General features: G+C 40.7%; 1 pseudogene; it reads right to left on the bottom strand.

Moving 5' to 3' along the window:
• Window positions 1-1110: 1110 nt before the first annotated feature.
• Window positions 1111-5629, bottom strand: LOC116705053 (zinc finger protein RFP-like; annotated as a pseudogene).
• Window positions 5630-5874: the final 245 nt, after the last annotated feature.

Raw genomic sequence — 5874 nt, 5'->3', positions numbered from 1 at the left:
TGTGCATATGACAAATAAATATATTGAAATCTTGAAAAAGTAGTTTAATAAAAACCAGCTCCTGATAACTGCTGTGGGCTGCTGGTGTCTCTGTCCAAGATGTCAACGTGCTGTCCTGATCCGGTCTGGTGTCCCTAGATGCAGACGCAGTTTCACACACACACAACACAGCGAGGCTGTCCCGTAGAGGACGTCTCACACAACCCAGACCCGATCCTCCAACTCCAGAGGAGGAGAGACCTCATCGAAAATCAAAATGTTTACCACTGCTGAAAAGTGTTGAGAATTAAAATTCCTCAATGAATCCAAAGTGGTGTAACCTGAACTATTGGTGTCTGATTAATAAATGAAAATAGGAAACTCATACTTTGTGTTGTGACAATTATTGATCACATTATCTCTACTTAAGTTTTTAAAACCATCAGATTTAGGGTGGTTCCACCAACGTTCCACATAGTACCAGACATAAGAGAACATCAGAGGAGGAAGATCTTCAGATTGGTTTCAGCTTTTAGAAAATGAAGTCAAAATGAGAATTGTTGACTTTATTCTCCATATTTCAGCATTATTCTTGATATTTAGAATACTCTCAAAATTCACTGTAAATCCTAATAAGTTCACAGAACTCAAATATTATTTTGTAACAGATTACACAAAAATATTTGGTGATGTTTTTAAAAGTTTCAAGTATTCCTAAAATAAAAGTTACATTTACAGTTGACTTAAATTATTTTAATGTTATCTTATAATTATTGAAGTCCCTCAACTTATAATTAGGGAGTAATTCACCCAAATTTTCAATATTTTCCAACTCATATAATGTGGTAAATACAATCAAAATTAATTCTAAACTGCAATTCTGATGTCGGCCCACCACACAATTATAATAAGCTAATAATGTTAGAAAACATGAAAGTGACAATTTAACAACTTTTATTATTCAACACAATGTGCTTTTTAAAAGGCACGAATCAAAGGAGCTCATTTAAAAAGAAGTGCTTGTCCTAAATTAAAACAAAAGGAGATTTAGACTTTAATTTCTTTCAACTTTATTCTCAAAATGCAAAAAAACTTGAAACTTCTATCTCTGATTTATTGTTTTTATGTCTGGCACTAATACTGAAAGTTCAACTTTATTCTCAACAATAAAGATCATCCTCGACTGAAATCCAACTTGTGTGTAAACCAGCTTTTCTGTTCTCACTGCTTCCTCAGGCCTTGTGTTCAACACCTGCTTTATTTTACACTTTTTATTCTACAATCACATATTTACACATTTCTTTGACTCATAAACCATCTTACAGAATTCATGAAACCAATAAAAAATGGCCAAAGTGACCAGTAATTATCCAAAAGACTTTTCACACAAGATAGAACCATCCATTAACTTTTTCTACCCGGTATAACAAGGACACATACTGTGTTCTGGAGACATTATGGGATGGAATAGGCCTCACTCTTAAATGAAGCTTCATCACACAATCAAATATTCAGCTATATGTTTTCTGGGGCTGCACATCAAATACTAATAAATGTGGATCTGATGACATAATCAACACATTAATTTGATGCATCATGACACACGTTATGTAGACGATATCTATTTAAACCTCTGTTAAACCCACAGACATTTATTATAACTTCCAGAAGAAATCAGTTTCTAAAGACACCAAATATGTCAAGATGACGTTTGAGTCACTTTGCAAAAGAATTGCTGCACATTTAACATATGATAATAAATGTAATAAAGTGTAAATCAGTCACCACAGGAAACAGATTCTGTAGAAAATAAGATGTAAAATATATGAATATGTACATTTGTTCCCTTGATTGAAAATGAATCAATACCTGAAATGAGATCAGTGATTAGTTTACTCTGACAGGAGAGATGATCAGAGGGGCAGAGTTTTTACCACCAGCATTCAGACAGGGACTGAAGTATGGGAAGAGTTTCTCAGTGAAGGAGCAGCCAGTAAAGGAGTAGATAAGAGCTGCAACATCTACGTCATAAAAGGAGACCATACCCTGCTCATAATCCACAAACACCCCACCTTCTGAAGAGGAGACTTCAGAGAGAGAAGGACTGGAGGGTCAGCAAGAGCGTAGTACTCATTTCCATTTCTCAACGCTATAATCGTAACGTAACCTTTCTGAGAACCCAGCGTCATGTCCTTCCTGTTGATTGACTCTATGACCACTCCTAAATTCCATTTAGTTTTTCCTTTAACTTGAACCACAAAGTAAAATCTGCCGGAAGAGAAACTCTGTTTTCATAAAACATTAACACAATCAGAAAATCTCTCTGGGTTGTCTGGGAGATTCTTCCATACATCACCATGATTCACTTGTTTCCCATCATCAGACAGGATGAGAGCAGGATGTGCTGTCTCAGGATCAAGAGTCACATCCACTGCATACCGCTGGACCCTCTTCAGCTCAGACTTGAGCAGCTTCTTCATCTCTTTACTGAGTGTCTCCTCCAGCTGAACCACAGCTTTCACCACAGTCCCCTCATATGATGATGGACGGACACTGACCTCTGTCCAGTCCTTGGTGGGTGGAGGCTGTTGGATGTTTAGGGACTGGACCCTCTGGAGAAGATGGAGGTGGTCTTCAGAGCGTGAAAGCTGCTCCACCTCAGTGCTTCTCTTCATCAGCTCAGAGATTTCCTGTTCCAGCTCTGTGATGAAAGCTTCGGCCTGTTTTTTTGTTGTTTTCTGCTTCTTTTTGATGGTGTTGATGAGCTTATTCAGGCTTCTCTCAACAGACTCCTTCAGAGAAGTGAAGACCTGAACACCTTCTGCTATCTCTCTGTCTGCAGCTTCCTCACTGAGGTCCACTGAGTGTTTGATCTCCTGAATCTTCAGTCGTCTCTTCTGGATCATCTGCTGAATTTCAGCCTCTGTCTTCCCCAGCTCTGCCTTCTTTCCTTCATATTCTTCTTTCAGAGGAACAACATCATGTGTCTTGTGGTCTAAAACAGTGCAGAGCATGCAGACACATGTCTGGTCGGTCTTACAGAACAGCTCCAGAGGTTTATCGTGCTCCGTACACATCCTGCCTTCCAGGTTCTCCACAGGGTCGATCAGCTGATGTCTTTTCAGACCTGACGTGGTCAGATGAGGCTCCAGGTGAGTCTCACAGTAGGAGACCAGACACACCAGGCAGGACTTCAGGGCCTTCAGTTTGGTTCCAGTGCAGACGTCACAGGGAACTTCTCCTGGTTTGGACACTTGTTGCTCTGAGCTGCTGCTGCTGGCTTTCTGTTGAGCTGACTGTCTGAACTGAGCCACCATCTCAGAGAACAAAGTGTTGACCCTCAAATCAGGTCTGGTGGTAAAGTGCTCCTTACACAGTGGACACAGGTACTGGTCTTTAGTATTCCAGTATTCATTGATGCAGTTCTTGCAGAAGTTGTGTCCACATGGTGTGGAGACAGGATCAGAGAACACATCTAGACAGATGGAGCAAAGAAACTGATCTTCAGACTGCAGATAGTTTGCAGCAGCCATATCTACACACAGTGGGAATGAAAAGAAAAACATATTCAATATTTATGACAGAGTACACTAATGCCAAGCTGTCAAAAAACAAACATGTCCAACAATGTTAACTTAGCATTAAAAGTGTCATAATATACCAAATGAGACTTAAAGCTATGGTCCGTAGTTTCCACCGTCCCCATGAGGAATTCTAAGTAATGACAACAATTCAGCAAATAAATGTCGCCGGTTGACACCATGCTGAGAAATAGAGAGAGTTTTGTAGATCTGAGGGTCTTAAAGTGCCCATATTATGAAAAAATCAAATACAACTTCTGGGATATGTGTTATTTTGTGTCTCTGGTGCTTCCACACACATAAAGACTTAAAAAAAACTGTCTATGGTGTTTTGAGTGTGATGCGTTTTCTGAATGTCCTCTGCTTTCAGTCTCCAGGTGAGCTGTTCAGAATCGGAGGGGCCGTCTACGCCCTCGGCCCAAACATTTGGTGTGTGTGAGATGTCTCTAACCGGAGCTAAAACTAGTGAGAGGTCTCACTCTGAGGCTAAAACAGAGACCTAAACACACAGGGTGAAAACAGGATCTGCAGCAATGTGCAGTTCAACAAAAAGATGGTGTTTTTTGAAAATTAAACCATGGAAACCTATTCCGATAAACCCTCTAAATCCAGTTATGACCCTGAAAATGAGCAGAATATGGACCTTTAATTGTCTTTGTATCAACCCATTTAGCGATGGCTTGAATGTAACGGACGTTCATTAATATAAAAACGTTACGCACTAAAGCTTTAATGACAATAAGTCAGGAACATTATAAAAGACTTCTTCATGTTCATGATAGGTGTCATGTCATAATTATGACGTGTCATGTCAGTCTTTAGCACACCCCTTCAAATGGGTCATGTCCCAACATCAAACTACATCGACATAAACAGAATTTTCTCATCCCATATCCTGTTTAAATTAAAATATAGAAAGATACAAAAGTTGATATATCGCCCAGCCCTCGATGTTAAAGGGGTAGAAATGGAAACTAAATGTTGAAGCAGCATGCTAATGAATGAAAAGCTCACATGAAGAGCTGAAGTCTGTCATATGTTCTGTTAGCTTCTGTTCAACCAGCTGTTAGTTCCTGAAATAAAGGCTGTCTTGTTGTTTTAGCCTTGCTAGCAGCACCACACCAAACACTACCATAATGTACCAGAAAGATGACATCATCATCAAACTACAACTTTAACATTAACACGTGTGATTGGAGTGAGTGGAGCCCCCCCCGTTAGTGTGAGATCTAAGCTTGTCTCATGAAAAGACCGAGTCCTTATCTGAGAGGCCTGAGGGCTCAATGGCAGGAGCATCTGGTCTGGACTGGGACAACCCTCCGTTTGCCAGCTGGCATTTTGCCAGATTCTTGACTGAAGTTATTTATGAGGCAGTCCCGCCCAACCAAAACACCACAAACTGTCCCAGCCTATCACACCTCAGCTCCACCCAAGCCCCGCCCTCTTTGCCCATATTAGGATTACCCGGCTCCAGTAACTGACGGAGACAAACTGCAGGTTTCAACTTGTCCCTTCAGAAACCTCTGGATGTGGTTTTACTCAGTCTATAGTTCAGGATTAAATAACCCTAATATTAATAAGTATCTTTGATCTTGTTGTTGAGGACGTGTGTCCACAAATCAAAACCAAGACAGATTTACACTTTTGATGGGATGAAGGTTGTGACACACACCTGTCAATCAAAGCAGCTCTCGTTGGGACACTCCCTCATATCTCAGCAGTGAAGTCAGCGGAGATTAAAATCTAACTTGTTTCCTGGTGCTGATTAAATCGGACTCAACTGAACATTAAAAGGCTCATTTTGGCCAAAACGTCCCACATCATAGAATAATTACTGAGTTACTTCAGATCTTACAATAGTGCTGAAAGTATGAACCACTGCTCTCATCTTAAAGTAGATCATGTAGCCCCAAAATCTCCCAAATGATAGGCGAGTTCCTCCATCAAAGGTGTGTGATGTTACCTGTTAAAGTCCCGTTCAGATGAGGTCAAAGAGACGTCGTCCCTTCATCAGCAGACACTGACAGATGCTGCTGCTGTCTGTCTTCATCTGACTGACATCCGTCACATCACCACACCTTTATATCCAGAAAGGTCATGTGACCTGAGAACAGGACCCGGTCCGACCTGTAGGGCTGCCAGTCAGCGCTCTGATTGGACAGTTTTCAGGTTCATTATGTAATGAGGGAGGAACAGTCCGACCTCATAACAACATGTACACACCTCGAGTTTGGAGCAGGAATGTTGTCCGTCAGCGTTGGCCCGCCTCTTACTGCAGCTCTGTGGTTAGCTTTTGTTTCCTCATATTTAGATA

Source organism: Etheostoma spectabile, chromosome 2 (genome assembly GCF_008692095.1).
Source record: "Etheostoma spectabile isolate EspeVRDwgs_2016 chromosome 2, UIUC_Espe_1.0, whole genome shotgun sequence".
NCBI lineage: Eukaryota > Metazoa > Chordata > Actinopteri > Perciformes > Percidae > Etheostoma > Etheostoma spectabile.
This window is presented reverse-complemented; position numbering and strand designations above follow the sequence as displayed.